The following is a 21,741-nucleotide window of genomic DNA, read 5'->3' on the forward strand; positions in this document are numbered from 1 at the left end:
GTTATCAATCTTACCGTCTAACTACGGCAAAGATAGCCAAAAAATGAATTTCCCAAATGTTGGAGTATTCCTTTTAGGATGAATGTTCGTTCATTGAGTCCAGACCCAGCGTATTCTGAGCACCTCTTGAATGTAGCCCCATGTCCCAGTTAGTTTTTCTCTAGGTTAACATGAGTAGTACTGTACATCTGGTTCTGCTAGGATTTTTACCTGTATTTATTGGAAAACATACTTGTTCAGCACTACATCCCAGCATGCCTAGCCAGCTTCTGAAAAAAAAAAAAACACCCAGTACTTTATTACTAACAGCTCATGACAGGTATATATTGCTGACTTAAAACAGGGATCTTGGATTCATACCACATGAATTTATGAGAGCTACAAGACTAAAAAAATAGCAAACAAAAAAGCTTTATTCTTTTTTATGAGAACAATTCCTAGGAACATTCGCTGCACTGTAATCATAACCTTTCAGTGATAGATTGCATGACTAATCGGTGTTGATGTCTAGGGAAAGAGAAACACTATGTAAAAGATGACGTAATTATATATCTTATAAACTTTTATAACGGGTAATTCAAACATCCATTCTTTATCATATGGATTCAAAACCACTTTTTCAAGGATAAGGATAACAAAATAATGACTTGTCAGAGAAAATGTATGTTAAATGTTATGGGGCTATTTTTTACATACAGGGGAAGCACAATAACTGTACTCTATTCAGTCTCTCTTAGGTTTAAAAACTAAACAATACTAAACAATGTATAGCTTGGAATCAATGATATAGGAATTGATCGAAATCTTTTCAAACCATTAAAATCAGCTACTGTAAAATGTCAACAGTTTAATATCATTCTGGATTATACATTTTTATACACCAGTCTATGAGGTAATACATATACATTTCTATCAGTGGTGTAGGACACACCAGGAAGCTCAATCTTTAACACAATCTTTAACACGGCAACACAATCTTTAACTCAGAGGAATGCACCATCTGCAGATGTTAAATCTGCAGACATAGATTCAGTATGTTCACTAATATAGCCACACTAGAAGTAATCCCTTCACTTTCAAATGCCTCTACAATACAAAGCATGGCTTTCACATTCTCTGTTTTTCAGACTTCATCCGGCAGTATTCCTGTGTGAATCATGCCCTTTGTAGAAGGTGAAAGTAGGATGGGGGTCTGGTTGGGAGGCGGGTAGTGAGCACTGGTCCTGAGACTGACTCATTACTGTGTAGGCGATCAATGAGGTCATCACATGACTCCTAGCAAATGTGTTACAACTGGACACCCTGACAGACAGACACACACACACACACACACATGCACATACACAAATGGAAGTCAATAAAAAATTGTTGAATTAAGTTATGATTGAAATGGTTGTTTATGCTACATTAAGAGGGCTGTGATGGCAATCAAGCAAATACGAACATCAGCTCTCGAATGTCAGGTTTGTCCAAATACCTGATCCCCCCATTTCAGTGGGCTGCAAGTGGACCTTTCAGTTAGCCAATGATCCCAAGAATCTTGAAATCAACCATGAAATTGAAGAAAGAAAGATTAAGGTTTTTAAATGGCAGTTCCAGCTAGACTTGAATATTCTAAAAATCTGTGTGGAGATCTGAAACATGCAGCACTTACAACTACACAAATATTTTTGAGCAGGAACAGTTCGGCAAGGAAAAATTTCAAAAAAGGTTTTCAACAGTGGCAATACTTGCTGGCTACAAGAATGTTTTGGACGCTGTTGCACATCTGCCAAAGAAGGCGTCACAAAATTCTAATGGACATGGTGTAAACACATTAGCACATGCCATTCTGTTTGCTTAGAGATTCATTGTAGCACTAAAATTCAGCATACAGCTGTACATACAGTATGTGTGTGTATGTGTATATAAATATACATATACAGCATATATACACATATCTCCACTTACTCCATTGGCAATATGTGGGATATAAAATTATAAGACATAATTAAATTTAAATATGTGGGGCATGAACCATTGTGCTTCTTCCATTGTGCAAGTGTACTTTCCGATCCTCTCTGAATTAGGAGAAAGTTGAAGGAACGGTTTTTTTTTTTTTTTTTTTTTTAACGCTATTGAAACTGTGCAGTTATTGCGAATATGCCTACGGAGTGCTTTCATGGCAAGAATTCCTGATCGTGTTGGTTTGTGTCGCGAATACAATTCACATCCAGACACCCGCGTCGTGCTTTCATCCCCGCCAGTCACATTATTACGGTGAAAGGAGGGCTCGTGACTCAGCGGTCCTTTGTGCTTTCCCTCCTTTACCGTCTGAGTAATACGGCTGCGTCGTGCGCTGACAGCACAAAGGACAGGACAAATGTTCTCATTGGTCTCCGGCATGATCCTGATGCGTCTGATGCGTTCAAGCAGGGATGGAACATTTGATGCGTTTGTAATAAATAAATTCATAAATAGAACACGGAGAGGCTGAAAATAGTGAAATGATGTTCATGGGCTAAGTTGTGCTGCTGCTTCCCTGTTATGCTTACGTTGTCTGAGATGGAAACTGAAGAAATTAATAGGCGAGAGCGACCGATGAGGTCAACTGAGGCAATTGCTTTACGGAAGGTATTGTTGAAAATTTTCCCCTTTCAAAAAGCAGGACTGTCTGTATGAAGAAACAGATAGCTGATGCTGCATGAAGGGTTGCATTTGAATTCAATGGTTAAACCTCCACGTGAGTCAGTGAGTCCTGACAGAAATAATTTATTGAATCTTCAAAGTTTCAAAAGCTCATTTGAATAACACTGCCTCACTCATTTTAGGAGAAGCAGATATTACCATTACCAAGTAGCATTGGCCCTGCTGTGTCACCTATTTTGACGACAAACGTAACACAATTTCATCCAGCTAAGGGTTGTCAGACGTTTTGTTTTTTGACTGGAACATCCAATTTTCAAATTATTTGTACCTGTCCGGTTCATGGTCCTGACCGGGCAATGTGATGTTTGCTTTGAGTAATTGATGGAAGAAATTTACCAGTAGTTTCTTGAATTTGCATATCAGTGACTTGGTCGGGTACTTGGAGCTGAGTGGGATGGGTTGAAGTCAGAGGTGGAGACCTGTTTGATTGCAAACACAAGACCGCGGCATGGCTACAAAATCCTGCTTTGTATGCCTTTAAACAACCAAATACTCACAGTTTCACCTACCAACTTCTACTCCCTCCTCTTCCTCAAATGGGACAGTTCCTCTGAACTCAGCCTCCCATCTCCTGTTGACTCAACAGGTACTGACCTATGCTCCATTTGGGGAAGAGTGGGATTACATACAAGATACATTGGGTCCCACAGCACTGGACCACTGAGACACGCACCAAATCCCACTCTGAATCTTGTCTCCCCTTCGTCAGTTGTATTTCACTGGAGGTGTCTGGGTACCCGTTCCTCTAATCCCAGATATCACCCACTGGACTGATTCTCAGATTAATCCCAGGGCATTGTACACTACTCATCTCCTCCTTCAGATTTGATCACATACACCAGCCATACCGGCTGCATTTGTCGGACAACAACATATGGACAGGGCTGCTGCAGATGGCCAGTTTACCATGCTCTCACCACCTGAATTTCCTCTTCAGCAGTCAGTGACAAAAGTCCTTGCCACAAAGGAAGGTCCCACGCTCACTGATCTTGATCTGGCCTGCTGCCACTGATGCCATATTAGCCCACCCTTAATTGCTCTCCCCCTGCATTCCACAGCCTCTTCCGCTCACACCACCACTGACCTTCATCTGATAGGGATTCCCTTTGTCTCCCCCTGCCGGGGGCTGTAACCACTCAACCGCAGTCCGCAGATGTACATCTCGTTACTGCGGCAGCTGTAAGTCCCACGTGCTTTGGAATGCTGCTGATGTCTTCTTGGGCTAAATGGATTGTCCCCCTCTTTCTAACAACTGGGACAACAGGTCAGCATTCACATTTGTCCCCCCAGCTTGTACTTTTCCACAACCTCATAATTCACCAGCTGGACTAACCACTGCCACTCTGTCACCCTTATCCACAGAGTTGTCAGATGGGCCAGGTGGTAATGGTGTGTATTCCTCGCCAATTTAACCCCAAAGGTAATCTTTAAATTCCTTCATCACAGCCCACTCCAGGGCCAATGGCTCCAACTTGAAGCTGCAGTAGTTATTGTTGTTCCACTGGGGTGGTAAGGCACTCCTTAAAGTCACAAATGTCCACCGGCATTTCAGTGTCCACCGCACCTGCCGCTTGTGCTTACCCTGAGCTGCAGTCCCCACCAGTAGCAGATTAACTGCAGTATTACAGTAGCCAGGGAAATCAAGAAGAGCCTCCAACTTGAGCACTAGGCATTTCCTGGACTGCAGCAGTCTTCTCAAGGTCCATGACCATCCCATCCTCCTGATGACCAGGTATCACAACAAAAAGCTAGCATTTTTGTGGCTTGGTAAATGGACTGCATTTATATAGCGCTTTTATCCAAAGCGCTTTACAATTGATGCCTCTCATTCGCCAGAGCAGTTAGGGGTTACGTGTCTTGCTCAAGGACACTTCGACACGCCCAGGGTTTGAACCGGCAACCCTCCGACTGCCAGACAATCGGTCTTACCTCCTGAGCTATGTCGCCTCATGTGGCTGAACCTTGAGCCCATGAAAAGCCAGATACTTGATCACCACCTCCAAATGCTTTAGGTGCATATGGAAACTTGTGGAAAAGACTAAATATATTGTCCAAATAAATTACCACAACCTTCCAATACCCCCCTGGCTTGGTCCAGTGTTGAGTGCCATTTGGTCCTCTTCATATTGCTAAGCAGGTCCTGAGTCTTGGGCAGCAGGTGATAATCTTTATGGGTGACAGAAGCTAGGAGCCAGTAATCCATGCAGACCCTCAACCCCTCTTTCTTCCAGACCAGGACCACTGGGGCAGTCTGAGCTGCTGAGCTCAACTCAGTCTGAGTACAATTGTTTTTGCACTAAAAAGGGTCTTGGTGTTAGATTACCTCTGTATGCACAAATAAAGGGCTGGCCACTGGGAGAGAGAGAAAGAAAAACAAGAAACAAGAAAGTTAGCTAAAAAGTGTTTTTACCTTTTTAGTTTTTGTTTACCTGAATCCCATGAGGTTGAAATAAATTAAATGTTTATTTCTTTGTTTGTTCAATTGACCCACTCTCTCTATCGGCACATAAAACACCAGTAAAAACCCAAATTAACACATCTCCCTGTGTCCTGCTGTTCTGTCCCTCCCAAGTGTGTCTACCAGCACGTGACATTGATATTCAATACTGAAGAGTTGTTTTAAGGGACGTGCCTCTTCCAACAACAGGGAGCCCAGTCCTGACTTGAGGATCTTCAGCGCTTTTTACTCCCTTCCAACTACACAGGCCTTGGCCCTTCTGAGATATGCCAAATTCACTTGAGATATGCAACTGCATAACTAACCAAAATGAGGGGTTCATGCTGCGTTGTACTAAATATAACCAAATGAGTTGGTCCCCGCCCACGCCCACAGATGGAAAATGTCTATTTTCCCAGAGTTTGCGTTCTTTTTCCCATTCTTCTCCTCCCACTACTTTTTAATTTCTAAAAAAAATATAAGGTGCTACAAGGAATAGGTGACATACATTTTTAAAAAAGGTTTTAGATGTATTTTAAAGGATTTAATCCCCAAATAGAAACCTGGCTTATAAAAAAGAACAGACCCAGGCACAATTAGACATCTTCCAAGCTGCTTTTCAATTTAGGCATTTAGGTTCCAGATGTGAGACTGAAATAACCATATCCACCTCGTACATTCCTGCAAGCCATTTTAGGTCCATTTTAATGGTTTAAGAAACACTGTCTATGCTAATGATTGACATCTGCCTCGTTAGCTCTATTGTTGCTGCACATATGGGGAGGAGAGGTAGTATCCTGTCTAAATAAATTAATATTACATGTAAAACAACAACAAAACCATTAGTTTGGCATCTGCACAATTAAATACACAAATAATTTTTTAAATTAAATCCGAGAAAATGGATATTCTGGTTAAATGGGAGAAAAATGCACATGAAAATAATTACATTTTATGGCACATTTAGCACCTCACGTGCTCAGGGCAGCTAGACACAACACTCTTTTGGGGCTAGCTTACTTAAGGGAGGCCATATGCTGTACATGAAAATGTTTTAATGATGGAGGCATTTAATATTTAGAATTAATTAATAAAATCCTACCAAATGTTGGGACGTCAATGTGAATATTCAGTTAAACATGTATGCCACATTATTCATTTAAATATGAACCTCTAAATTTGCATAAAATGACACTGGTTAAATCAATTTTGCTAGTATTGCATGTCATCTGCTTAGTTTAAAAATCTTTGAACTATAATTCCATATGTCGACCAACTTTTTTTTGTGAGAGCAAAGACTGCATATACTGTGGGTGCGTCAAGCCAGGATTTACACTCAGAATTCAATGGGACATACCATTTCATTGAGACTTGCCCCAAAGCGTGCATTCATCATAACCCTACTTTCGTAACCCAAGCCAGAATATGCATAGGGAAAAATAATATTACTTGCCCATAAATGTGAGTTAAGCATGCGTACGTCAAGCAGGGATCTGGTCCACATTGCAATTCATAACAGATTATTTTATACTCATTATTACCAAGCCCCAACAGTCGAATGTTGAAAAGCTATAGCCAGAATTAATGAAGCTAGGAATTTGGGGCATAGCACTTCCTACTAGGAGAATTTCGTAATTCTAATACTGCCCTAGTGGCAGCATGGTGGTGCAATAGGTAGCACCATCCTTAGTACAAATCCTGTCTGGGGCCTTTCCGTGTGGAGTTTGCATGCTCTCCCCATGTCCATGCGGGTTTCTTCTGGGTACTCTGACTTCCTCCCACAGTCCAAAGACATGCAGGTTTGGTGAATTGAGAGTCTAAATTGCTCCGAGGTATTTATGTGTGAGCGAATGGTGTGTATGCCCTGCGATGGACTGGCAAACTGTCAAGGGTGTATTCCTGCCTCTTGCCTACTGCATGCTGCTCCAGCACCTCCCACGACCCTGACAAGGAACACGTGGGTACAGATAATGGATGTATGAATGGAATACTGCCTTACTGACTTAAAGCTAGTCCCTTAGTCAACCCATCCAAGTGGTTTTCTTAATTTTAGTTAAATCTGCCAAAAAAAGATGTCTATTATGTCTAATAAAATGTATCTGAAAATAATATGCAAGTAGTAGCAAGCTTGGAGGCATGACATTCAGTAATTCAGACAAGATGAACTTCTTGTACAAACATGGGTAAGTTGATGTGCCCAATTCATACATGTTAATCTAAGCATTGACAATCCAGTTGTCAATCCAAGTTCTCTTCCATGTGATCCCATAAGGTGACTGGCTGCAAGAGATTTGCTATCATGTGAAATGAAGATACAGAAATTTATAGAACTTACATCAAAAAAGGACCTGGTCCATTTTTTGCAGTAGGTTCTGTAAGTTTTTATACCTTCATAATCATAAGTTTATATAGGGGCTGGTAAGGGGTGAGGGGAGTATTTCGAGGATCACCATAAGCATTAAATGCAGAATGCAATCTTAGAGGAAAAAAATACATCAAGCTACCCAATCAATCAGTTAATTTTGATATTACCACTGGCTAATGTGAATGATCATTACAATGCTAAAGTTACAATATCATTTTTACATTTCAGGATGTCTGAGAATTGCAAATATTTAGGTGGCATAACACCTCAATCAGTGGCAGATTTTAGACTTTCAGTGAAATCTAACATCAACCAAAGAAAAATCAAAGGAAGAAAAAGCCTTCCGATACATATTCTCTGGACTCTGAAATATATTACTGTTTAGTTGCTCAAATTGGCAATGTTTCCATCCCCAGGGATCCTGTTCAGGACAAAGCCTATTAACATTACACTCAATTCAGGCTCCAATTAGTCTTGTATTGCAGGGGAATGCTGAAACATGGGATTTACTGAGCCCAGCCTGAAAAATCTTCTGTTAGGAATTCTTGCTCTCTAGAAATCTTGCTCCTTTCTTTTTTATGGTGATTAACTAGTCGCCTGTGTGACATTTTTCTCCAATTACAAGCCCTTCTGTCTTGTGTCTCCGCATGACAGAACATTTCCCAGAGAAGTTCCTCCACAAGCCTGTCAGGAAATACTATCCATTCTGCATTAGACCACCCCCACCAATCCACCCACCTCTCGCAGTGGAGGAGGAGGAGGAGGAGGAGAGAGAGAGAGAGAGAGAGAGAGAGAGAGATGAGAAGACATGGCAAAAACAAGCCTAAGACTTGTAAGTATAGTGATGGAATACTGCCATCTTGTGGACAGAAACATCTTGTGGGCAAAACTTATGTAGTTGATAGTTGATTTGAAAATAAAGTTTGAATGACCACATTCTCTTCAGAAGGTCAAGTTACATTAAATAATTTCAAAAACACTGGGTAGTGGGGGTGTCTCGTGGCGTAGCCTGTAGAGCGCTGTCCACATGCTCATTACGAGCCGTGATGTCGGCGGTTCGAGTCCGACCGTGCGACCTTTGTCACACGTCTCTCCCTCTTTCTTCCCCTGTTCTTCCTGTATCTCTACACTGTCCTGTCCAATAAAGCTGAAAAGCACAAAAAAAAAAAAAAAAAAACATTGGGTAACATTGCTTTGGAATAGAGCTTCTTTAATTTATTTGAGCTAAGGTAGCCAATATGATTTGTTGTAATATTGCTTGCCTCATTTTGATATGTATACTTGGCAGACCTGCATTTTAATTCATACCTTATAGGCAGTGCTTTGTATGCTTGAGTAGATTAATAAATTAATAAATGCCACATTAAGGGCTCTATTTTCAGGCTGGCACATGGTGTGTTTAGAGCTGCTGTACGGGTGAAGTGGAATTTCTTGTCATAAATTTTGACGCACCTGAGCCAATGGTAATTTCCTGACTGACCATGCGCTGAAGATAACTTCTGTTACGGGTGTGTCAGGCAAGACTGAGAAGCGCACTGCAATTTCGGTGCGGCTCATTGCAGTTTTGGTATCAGACTAGTTTGCGATTTGCGCCCTTGCCTCCCGCCTGCTCAGCCCAGGTCTACAGAGCAAGTCGCAGCCCAGCAATGCGCTGCATGCTCATAGCCTGTTTAAAAGCTAATCAACAGTTTTCTTACATCAAATGCTGTTCAATATCACTTTGATATAAATCCCACAAAGAGAAAAAATACATACTTCATATTGTTCATTGTCTTCTTTATTTTTTATTATTTTAATTCCTGTGTTTATTCTTGTTTTTAATTGCTTATGGCTGTTCTTATACTGCATTGTGATCCTTGAAGTACTGTATTTCATTCCTTTTCTTAAACCCATCTGTAATGAGAACAATAACAATAAACACAACTTCAACAATCTTTTCATTTTAAGTGATGGCAGTTAAAATGATAACTTCAGTACTTAAGGCCGTGTCCAGGGAGGGGCATGTGGCAGCACCCGCCCCTAGAGAAATTTGATTGGCCATCATGGGGGCCACCCTACACACTCTGGGCAATAATAGGTAATTTCATTGTCAATCAAATTGACTTGGAACGACTACAGTCTTGGCTGTTCCCTTAGCGGGCACACATGTTTAAAAGCAAACGTGCAAACTTGAACAACCTTCCTTAACCGGCAATTTTCCTTGTTGGCATCCAGTGTGAACAGAGATTTTTCAGTATATAGTATCTTGTTTGTATTAGCAACACACTTTACTTTTGTATTTATTACTTTTTTCTTTCATTTGTCATTTCACTGCGTGAGCTGACAGTGCCCCCCGTAGCTCGTAGCTGGCCTATGTACAGCAGACTAGCTACACATCAGTGCATGAACTAGTGGTGAGCATACCAATTCCTTTCAGGGACACAAATCCTTTGACTTAGTTCACTGGTTCCTTCACAGTTCTCGTCCTGACTCCTGCAAATGAGAATGAGAGTCATACAGTGACTGGTTACGCTTTCTGACTCTTCGTTCACAGACTCCAGTCTGACTCCAACTTCAGATTCCAGTTCCTAGCGAAAAAAAGTGACATACTGTGCTTTGTATGTGATTTCCTATAGGAACCTAGGAGAGACCAATGTTATGCGATTCACAGACATTTTTTGAAACATTTCACCAAAAAATGTATAGCCTATATTTCAGCTTCCTCCCTGTCTATCAATGATCTGGCAGAGGGTTTAGCTATTGCACAAAACCCTTGATGTATTTGCTCCATTAAAAAGTTAAAAAGTAATTGAGAAGATACTTGTGCCTTGGTATAAACCAAAGTCTTGTCAACTGGAACGCAAGTGGCATTCCATTAACTGCAGGTATATCACCTCGCCAGGAAAGAGAGTCTTGGTGCCAATAAGCATTCTCTCTCCAATGCAAGGTCTACTAACTTTTCAAAGCTTATATGAGAAAATCAGAATAATCCCCAGTTTCTATTCAAAACAGTTGTTGATTTAGCTAATAATCATGCAGCAACTAAACCTCAAATTCAAGATTTTACTAGCAGTAATTATTTCTTGACTTTCTTTTGCAGCAAAATAATAGGAATTAGAGAACATATGTCTGCTTCCACGGGTTTGGTCAACAGCAGCTTTATTGATATCACAAAATGACTGTAATCCTTTACTCCTATACTTCTTAGTGAACTAGTCAAACTAGTTTCTTCTTCCAAATAAACCACCTGCACTCTTGACCCCATACCCACAAAGCTACTGAAGGAGCTATTGCCTGTTCTTAGAAAACCAGTTTTTCATATAATTAACTCTTCACTGTTGTCCAGCTATGCTCCCACACATTTTAATAAGGCAGAAATAAAGCCACTGCTCAAGAGATAAAATTTGCTCAAGAGATAAAATTTGAATTTTGAGAAATGTGAGGCAACAACCTTCTTCTTTCTTATAGGATAACAATGTGTATAAGAGTATGTGTATTGCACCAACTCGGCCTTGAAACATCTCCAACTTGTACACAATGCAGCTGCTAGGTGTCAGTCCAGTGCTTAAATCTCTTCACTGGCTGCCTGTCAAATCTAGAATTGACTCTAAGATCTTGCTGTTAATGTATAAAGCTTTAAGCGGTAGTGAGTTACAGTTTAGCCCAAAAGTTTACGTACATGTTTACATACACCTAGGCTGCAGATATTCAAACTCAGTTTTTCACTACTCCACACATTTCATGTTACCATACATTTCTTTTGGCAAGTCAGTTAGGGCATCTGTTTTGTTCACATCAGAGGTAATTTTAAAACGATCGATTAGAGACAGATTTATTTTAGCTTTAATTCACTATATCAGAATTCCAGTAGGTAAAAAGTTTACATACACCAAGTTGACTGTCTCTTTAAACAGTCTGGAAGATTCCAGAAATTGATGTAATGACTTTTTAGAAGCTTCTGATTGGCCATTATTAGGAGTTAATTGGGAGTTAATTGGCACCTGTGGCTATATTTAAGGGCCTATATTTAGAGCCACTGCCTTTTTGCCCTTGATACCATGGGAAAATCCAAGCAACTCAGCCAAGACCTCAGAAAAAACAGTGGACTTCCACAAGTCCAGTTCCTCCTTAGAATCAATTTCACAAACAACTGAAGGTGCCATGAGCATCTGTACAAACAATATGAAATATAAAAATTTTGCAACCACACAGAAACTGCATCATTCAGGAAGGAAGCACAAATTAACTAACTTTGGTCCTAAAGGTTCAACTGAACCCCAAGACAACAACAAAGGAACTGGTGAAGGAGTTGGAGGCATCAGGTACCTAGATATCTACATCCACCATTAAGAGACTCCTACATCACCATGGCCTGAAAGGCTGTCACACAAGGAAGAAGCCCCTACTCCAAGCCCCTACTCCGAAAGCCAGAATGAAGTTTGCAGGTGATCACCAGGATGAAGACCTAGCATTTTGCAGGAGTGTTCTCTGGTCAGATTAAACAAAAATTGAACTGATTGACCATAATGATATGCGCTATGTATGGAGGGAAAAGGGTGAGGCTTTTAATCCAAAGAACACCATCCCAACTGTGAAGCATGGGGGTGGCAACATCATGTTGTGGGGGTGTCTTGCTGGAAAAGGGACTGGTGCACTTCAGAAAATAGATGACATCATGAGGAAGGAGGATTATCTAGAAAAACTGAAGCAACACCTCAAGACATCAGCTTGTTAAAACTTAGTCGCAATTGGGTCTTCCAGCAGGACAATGATCCAAAGCATCCCTCCAAATTTGTTATGTCAGGAGGAATGGGCAAAAATTGTGGCAAAGTATTGTGAGAAGCCTGTGGAAGCTATTATTTTGAAATGCCCTATTATGAAAATAAAGTGGATACCCAAATTGACTTAAAACAGGAAATGTATGGTAACATGAAATGTTAGTATGGAGTTATGAAAAATTGACTTTGATTGTCTTAAGCCTAGGTGTATGTGAACTTTTGGCCTTAACTGTAGCTTAGCATAATTGTAGCATTTCACCTGCCCATGTCTTGATGCAGCCTGGAGCTTCAGATCCATCACCTGGCTCCTCTAAACTGCACTATACTAAACTATACCATTAGTCTTCTATTATTTATGTTAGCTATCACCTCAAATGTAAAGTGCTTAACCCATTTTATTTGCTATGATAGATCCCTCGTAGCATTTCTGCTACATTCAACCCAACTGTTACTTTACATCAGGCTGGTCAGTGGAGGATTGATTCCTCCTCTATAACATCCTCTCGAGATTTCTTCTGATTGGGGAGTTTTTTCTCGCCACCGTTTGAGGGTTTTCACACCACTGCAAGTCTTTTACCCCATGTACTTGCTATTTGGGGACTCTGGCCTGGTGTTTGCTCTGTTTGCTTGTTTTACTCTGTTTCTTGCCTTGCTACTCGGTAAAGCTTCTTTGTGACAGTTCTCTAATAATAAGCGCTATACAAATAAAATTGAATCTTAAAACTATCAACTCTACAACTGTGTTGTATTTGGTAGGATTTTGATTGCTGCTAGAACCATTATTCAGTTAAATATCTGGCTGTTTTAAAGATGAGTGTAGATATTCTGCCTTGCCTAATATATCCGGAACAGTCATGTGTGAACTTGGAGACGTATGGCATGCATCTTTCAATTGGTTTTATTTCTAGACTGTAACGGTAATATTAACTGTGATGATAATAAATTGTAGGTTGAATATTTGGCAGTATTGGATAGAAATGACATGTGTTGTAAAAGCAATGCAAAGGTAAAAATAGTTTATTCATAGATGTGTCCCCATGTGTAATTCTGTGGCGAGCTTGGGCCCTCTCCACCATTTTCTGTAGCACCCCTTGTTTAACACAAGCCTGAAAATGACATACCTAAAATGAAATGGTTACTATTCTTGAACCCTTTTTACTGTGGGCATAATCTTCAAAAATGTTCTCTATATATTATATATTCTAATATATTATATAAGTATTACTGAAACAAAGTAACAGAAGCTGAAACACAGTTTAAATTGATTTTTTTTTTCACCTAAAAGATTTCTTTTTTTGACTGGATCGCTTGTTATACTTGTGGCTGTGCCTGGCGGGCCTAGAAACACAATGGAGCCACAGCCATGATGCTGGCCAAATTCTGCTTCAACTGTAATGCCAATACCACCAGAAATGAGTATTCTGCATTGTTTTTTTTTTTTGTTTTTTTAGATGCTATGTCTAGGTAGATTCCAAAAAGGCCATTTGGAGACTCCAAAGGAATACTAGTAACCGAATAATATTGTGGATGTTTATTGGTATAAAACACTATATAGTATATTTTTTGGTCATGTTGGTCATGGAAGACGTGTTCTGAAATGAGCTCCCTTTCCCCCTTTTGTCAATCCCTCTCCCTCTTCCTTTCGCTCCCCACCTACCTCTCCTTGCTCACCCCTTGCCACCTCTGGCATTAGGTCTGTAAGATTGTGGGTAAAACTACATTAGGTAGTTTACTAATCCTTGATTGAGTTTTTGTCAAATACCCCACCCCCATAAACATGTCAAACACATCCCACAATTTCACATGCCACATGTATTATTCTAAATCAGGCCTACTCCTTATTTATAAGCAAAATTAATAGTACTAAAAATATTTTGAGAATGTATTTAGATGCTCATCAATATAAAATTGGATTAATGCCTGCACTGAACATGCCCTCTGCTGTGGAATCAAAACTGTCCTCCTGTTCTTTGTATAATCTTTGTGAGTGGCCCTCAATGTGATGGCTGTGAGTTATAATACTGAGAGAACTCCAGGCAAACTACTAGGGGCTAGGGGTTGAATATGGATTATAGGCAAGGGTATCCTACACTGGCAATTTTAAACAACCCATGCGCTGCCTCTAACAGACAGTAGTCTAAATGCCCGTACATGTCTTTGCATGGGGGGAATGGAAAACTTGCACTTCTTGATAAGCTACTTAGTTTATTTGCACCCGTGCAATCTTTTTAAAGTTAGTGGCTTTTTATGGTATTTCCTCTTTTTATGAGTGTTCAACAGCCATATGTACAGTTCCATCTATTACATTTTGTAAGGTTAGACACTGATAAAATAGAATACAGCCCTGCATATTCACTACCAATTCACAATGGAAATCAGTACAATTGGACTGGGGCCGTCAGCAGTCACTTGATGTAGACCAACAGGAATAGTAGAAGACTAAATGGTATAGTTCAGAATAGTGCAGTTTAGAGGAGCTGGATGATAGATCTGGAGCTCCAGACAGCATCAAGGCATGGGCAGGGGAGGAACACGGCTGAAGCAGACCATGACAATGGAGCGAAGGACAGAACTGGAGTGATCCCGTGGATTCAGGCCAAGGAAGCAAGCTGGAGCAGTCTTTGGACACACGGTGAGGTAGGGGGTGGGAGCCCCATGGAAAGAGAAACAGAGAAGACAGGGTTAAAGTCAGCTAGACACTTGTAATATGTAATATAATTTAAAAAAATTCCAAATGAAGTTATCGCAGTAGTCCATGGGTACATCCATTGCTAAAGCCACGTAGATTAGATGTGACAGGTGCTCTGTTTTTGTTATTTAGTGTTATACCATCCTGTCATAGATAATTCTCTCTGGAGACAGAGATTGAATCTTTGTTCAACAGATCTAATTAATGGCATGAAATTCTCTTTTGCTCTTTCATTTTGATCTTTAGAAATTTTACTTCATTTTGAACTGGAATATTACATATATTATTTTCTGTATATTTGTTGATAGGGAGTAATTCACATTTGTCTATATTTAAGAATAGATCTGAAGATCCAGAGAAAATATGAATCACTTTTACTAACCAGCTTTTTAATTGATTTAATTTGATGTTTGTCTTTCAAAGAGAGTTGTATCATCTGAAAGTTGATATAAATGTCATAGCAAGATGAAATTTGCAGAGCAAGAAGAAATACACACAGAGATAAGGGACAACCTTGACAGAGAACTCATTTAATATGAAATCTTCTAGTGAAACCATGGGGCAGTTTAATTGAGCTATTGCCTTTTAATATAATGTTTTAATGACCTTTATAAATGCTTTTCCATAACCAAAATTGTCATGTTCCGGTGTTCCTGTCTGCGTTTTCCCTGTTGGGCCGCCAGATGGCGGCACTTCTGTTTTGTGTCCTGTTCCCCCCTGTTAATTGTATTATTGGTTGTCTCGTTATCCCATCATTGTTCCCACCTGTGTCTTATCCCCTCCTTCGGGTTTGATTGTTTTTTTAGTTCACCTGTGTCTTGTTACCCCTGTCTATTTAAGTTCTCTGTTCCCTTGACTCGGGTGCTGGTTCCTTGTGTTTGTTCCCAACTTGCGTATGTTTCAGACCCTTTGTACCTGCCTGCGTTTTTTACCTGCTTGTGGTTCGTTCTGATTGTTTGTTCGTAATCCATGTGTTCGTGCCTATGCCCTGGTGTTCTGGTGTTTTTGGATTTTTTCATTTTCTTGTTCCTGTGTTTGTTTCCTGACTTTCATGTACCTGCCTTCTTGTGTTTGTTCTGATTTATGTTTTGTTTCAGACTGAATATACCTGCCTGTGTTTTGTTTGACCTGTCCTTGTGCTCTGTTTGACCTGCCCTTGTCCTCTACCTGCCTGTGTTCTGCCCTGCCCATGTTTGTGAGTTCTTCTTGTTTTCTGTTTTATTTAGATATTTTTTGAGTTGGTGTTTTTGCCCTTCGTGTCCTTTTCTGTTCCCTGTTTGTTTGCCCTGTAAGTAAAGTCTTTGTTAATTTTCCCCTTTTTGAGTTTCGTGTTTTTTTTCCACTCTGCGCCTGGGTCCCAGCACCCGTACCGTTACACAAAATATTCTAATGTTTTAATCATACAATGATGTTCTGTGGTGTCAAATGCTTTATAAAAGTAAAAATAAAATAAAACTTCTTATTAAAAATGAATAGTCTAAAATATATTATGAGTAGAATATTATATATCTGAGTCAAATATTATTGGTGATACATCTACCAATTTCAGAACAAACAAATTAAACTTATTATACAACACTGTTTGTGTTAGGTCCAAGTTACTTGAAAGAAGCATTGGGTAGCTGCATTGCTTTGGAATACAGCATGTTTAATTTGTGTTAGTTAAGAGCCAATATTGTTTATTGTCAGTGAGCCACCACTCCAAGGTGTGAATTTTTGAGTTGAAATGTGCTGGTGGTTTTAGAGAAGGCAGGCCAGTAAGCACAACTCCGCTCCGGTTGTATTCCATATGTAGCTGGCTAGAAAACTTTCACATTGAAAGCAAATATAGCCGGTTAACTGAACGTATAGATGGCATATGATAATAGATTTGGAGCAGAAAGATCCAGAAGTATTATACAGTTGCAAAAGCAATAGTTGAAAAGAAATAGAGAATTATTAGTGAACAAATAAGCACGTATAAGAAATGAAAAATTTGCCGGAGTTTCAGGTGGGCTTCAATCCTGTGACTCAGTGGTCCATAGGCCGCGACATTACCAGCCACAAACTTACTAGCTGTCTTAAATGGACATTTTCTTGGGCAAAAAGATATGTCAATTTGCATGTGTATGTGACATTTGATTGGCTGGTGTCAGTAAATGTCCAAGGGGGAGACATATTGTTTGTGGGCTTGCAGCATTGTGATGTTCTAATTAGGCAGGAAGAAGAAGAAGAAGAAAACGCAAAATCCCCTAAGTTTGGGGCTTTTTTGTGCAGACGTGTTCATCCCACTGATAATATATTCACCATGTGCTTTCAGCTGTGTGCTCGTAGCTTCTGGTCACGAAAATACCAACATATTCACTAGCCACGCCCAGTGTGCCCACATGCTTTTTTTTTTTTTTTGACTGCACCCAAGCACCATGCGTATTTATGTGAATTAAGGCTAGGCTATTCAACAGGACATTCATTTTGTCTGCATATCACATGTTTTATGTTCAGACATACTGTATGTTTATGCCTTCCCATCACTTTTGCAGGCCCCATAAATTTACATATGTAATAAGAGTACAGAGAAGCATGCTTGTCTTTCAAAGTGTGTGATGCCAGCTGCTGCCTCTTTTCACTCTGCAGCTGTTCATTTCATACACTGAAAGACAGACCTCTATGAACAGTTGGCCCAGATATACAGTACTACAGGCTTTAAAATGTGTGCTTCCAAGCCTTTGAATTCAGTTTGAGGTGTTGAGAATAGTTGTTTCTCAACACCTCAACTTTTGTTTGGGGAACTTTATGGGTCCTCTTCTGTTTGAGTTTTATGTTTTGTGGTTCATGGGCTTTTTTCTCTCAGGGGAATTCCAGAGCCTGTGTCCCTGTTGGGTAACAGGGATGTCATCAAACTTAAGGGGTAGCAGCCCTGAATTCAGCTATGGTCTTCTATTGGTTATGACAGTAATAATTCCCTTATAGCAGGTTACTACTTCTTTGATAGATAGCCTTATGGGAACAAGGAACAGAAGACATATAAATTCTGTACATATATTAAAATATTTCCCACATCTAAATGATAAATTCTTGAAGATAACTGGTAAGTTAGTTGAGAGTAAGAAATGAATTTAAAAATCATACACTCACACTATTAACTAAAAATAAAAATAAAAATCAATTTGGCAAGCTGCATAACACATGGTATAAAGAAGATAATTTGTGAACAAACCCATTATGTTTTTGGTCAGTTTCACAGTTTATTCTCAGTGAGCACAGATAATGGAATTAAACAATTGTTATTTTCTTATCTGGGTTCTTAGGATTACTGTATGGGTGTTCACTCTAATCCTTGAAGTAATGTCTTAAACCTATGTTAGAGTTAAACAACAAACCTAGAAGATCTTTTACTCTTATGTTGATAATAATTTTAAGCAATGTTCTGAGAATTTAGAGCCAGTTGGTTTTTTAGGAAATGGTATCAAGAATCAACTTGACAGGCAGCATTTATACACTGCCAGAAGATGGCGACAAACACCACAGAAAACACTTAATGCAGCACAAGTGAGCAGATTCACTGAGAACCAAGATTCCATTCAAAGACCATTTTAAAGACAACTTGGTTAGAAATACCAGGCTACCAAGCTCCTGTGCATTTTTGCATCCAGAGAACAAACAGATTAAATCATACAGGCCCTACGTGTCAGAATGCTGTAGTTTTAGGCACAAGTTTGTTAAGCAATAACCTCAGTGCAGAGAAAAACAACATAATATTATGTGAAACATAATATTAAGTCCCTGACTGAAAACCCCTCCCCAAAGCCTTCTGACAAACAGAATTTTTATGGGAGGTGATTATATGCGAGTGTCTCTAGGTAATGCCACGATAGAACAAGCCAAGGCGGTTGGTCTGGTAGTCCTGGCATGACCATTCTATTACCCACAAACCAGAGCTGTAGCAGTGCAGGGATGTTACCCCCAAATGCAATTTGACTGGCCAGATGTAGTCAGATTGCCAAAATGTGTATCTGACTGGCCATATGCATGTTTCCCTTCTGGTATTTGTTTAGTTTTAACAACAACAGAATCATCACTGACAACTTGCTATGGATTATGGGAAACTACCCAGAACCTGAACTATGGGAGTTGGCCTGGTTCCAGCCTTAAAGGGGAAAAGGGTAAGGTAGTCAAATGTAGTAATTATGATCTTATAGTCCTGCCTTTAAGTAAGTTTCTCTTGCATGATGACATTCCATGTTGGCCAACTCCAGAGATGATTGTAGTTTTGTTGTTAGGCCAAGGACAAATACTCTATCGTATACTATAGTCAGAAAATGTCTCTTATTGTGACAGTGGCCACTCAATGAAAGGGAGCACAGTCTTTGTAGCTTTTCAGCAATTGGCTCAAAAAAATAATCCAACATCGAACACCCTGCTATACATTGGATTGTCATTTGTACACCGCATTTTAAATGTCTTCCTATAGAAAAAACAAAAAAGGGTTGGTTGCTAGACTCCGTAAGCCAAAGCATAAGCTTCCATATTAGATCTCATTAGAACAACACACACACAATGAAGTGGTTCACTGGAGACAGAGCCAAAATGGCTGCAGCTGCTTACCATCCATACTGCCAATCATTACATCCAAAGTACATAGGACAAAGGGAAGCTCTCGGTGGAAAATTTAAATGAAAAAAACATACCCATACTAATGCTGTGCATTATCTACACAGAAAATTCTTTTATTTATTTATTTTTTGGCAGAAATCAGATGAATCACGTCTTTAACCAAGACTGCATTATTTTCACCATGTAACAGCTGGCAGCAATTAAACTGCCTTGATAATAATGGGATCTATTGTAAATGTAAAGGTATCATGGCAGGTTAATGAATAGAAGCTGCATGCAATTACAAGAGGCGTGACATCAAAGCGCCAGATGTCACATAGCCCATTCGTGAATGATAAGGACTGAATCACGAAGGAAGCACAAAGACATTCATTTCAGAAATTGTTTCATTTTATTTTTTATTTTTTGTTTTTCAAGCATTTTTTGTTATTTTCAGCATTAAGAATGTATCCCACATTATCGACAACAAGGCCAGTTTCATGCTGAAGCAACATCACCATCTATGCTCTAAGTAGGTAGCTTAAGTATGTAGGTGGACAGTTTGAAATAATATATAAAAGTGTAATGTGTTGTGGAATGAGAAGCTATGGCTAGAAATTCTCTATAACATAGCATTGGCAGTACTTATCATCTGCTTTAGTTTCATCATGCACTCCCCATAGGTTGTGTTATATTAAATTTGTATTTTTGAAATGGGTTGTATGCTCACATGTGCTGGTGGTTGCTATAAGTAATGTTATGCAAAGCAAAATTGTATCAAAGCAACTGGAAAACAATGCGATGTCTTGTTAAATGAGACTATCTGACATGGCACCACTGTGACTTCATTTGCATATTAGTTGTCGGCATTTCAGTTGAATTACATTTACATCACTTTTCTTTGATGCACTAACTGAATCATAAGTTTGCAGAGTACAGTAGTCCAGTAAATACTATATCTAGTTGCGTAATATGGCTTCTTGATCTTTTTCAATTTCAATTTACAATACTGGTATGACAAAAACAAACAAATTATTGAAACTGACACAGACATGTGCTTATGCATGCATGCATGCATACACACACACACACACACACACACAGTACATTATATATAATATACACCGTATATTATATCAGATAATAATGGGTATTTAGTTTAGTTGTGCCCTGCATGCATTACATTTAATCATTCAAAACCATAATTAGTTGGATACTGGTATTTCAGCTGCAGAATTATTTTACCCACTTTTTCTCAGTTCAGTTTAATTCAGTTCTATTGGCTTCACTGGCTTGTCAAAGATGCAATTGCATTGCAAAAGGCCTAAAGCACATGCTAACAAATAAACACATAAAATAACAAATAAGCAGTAACAAACTGAACTACTGTTATTTGTGCCAAAAAAGAAGGTAATAAATAAGGAAAGGACATCCCACACCTTCTAGCGTCTTTAGGATTAAGCAACATGTTGTGCTGGCCTGTCGTCTCATCTGTAAATGTGACCTAAGGCTGATGCTTTTGAAACAGAAGATAAACGGTATCAGTGTGGAAGGCATTATCTGTGGGCTGGAGCTTTTCTCTTTTGAAACAATACACAGTGGCCTCTTTTGTTTGTATGGTCAAATCTGTTTCATCACTGATGCTACCCAAATGCTAACCATCTTACATCTTTTTTGCTCTATCCATGACAGACTGTTATCTCTAAATATCAGCCTATTTACATTTTGGTTGTGCCAATTCTGACAAAAAGTCATTATTGGCAACTTAGAAATATAATTTTCAGCCTATCATTTATACTACAGGAGACTTAAATTCACAGAAGGATTTGTTCTAATTCAAACTGCACACTGATTTCAAGTGATTTATCCGGAGAGATCAGCAGTGAATATTCTGTTCAGCAGTAGCACAAATGCAAAGCATAGTACAATATATAAGCCATCACAGCAATAAATAAAGTATGTTTATTCACATAAGCACAAATGATGTGCCACTGTGCTAATTTCTACTTGGGCAACCTACTGGCTCCAGGACAAGAGTAAAAAGCTATGACATACATCAGATTAATAACATGCATTTAAACTATAATTTAAAAAAACATGAACAAAAAAATAACTTTAATCAATTAGATGTGTCATTCATGAGAACAGGATAAGGCTGAAGTTCACCGACATAGGCGTCTTTTTTCTATAGACCTTTTTGCTAACACCGTCATTTTAAATTCCTGATTTTGTA

This window comes from Anguilla anguilla, chromosome 4, assembly GCF_013347855.1.
Source record: "Anguilla anguilla isolate fAngAng1 chromosome 4, fAngAng1.pri, whole genome shotgun sequence".
NCBI classification, from domain to species: Eukaryota; Metazoa; Chordata; class Actinopteri; order Anguilliformes; family Anguillidae; genus Anguilla; species Anguilla anguilla.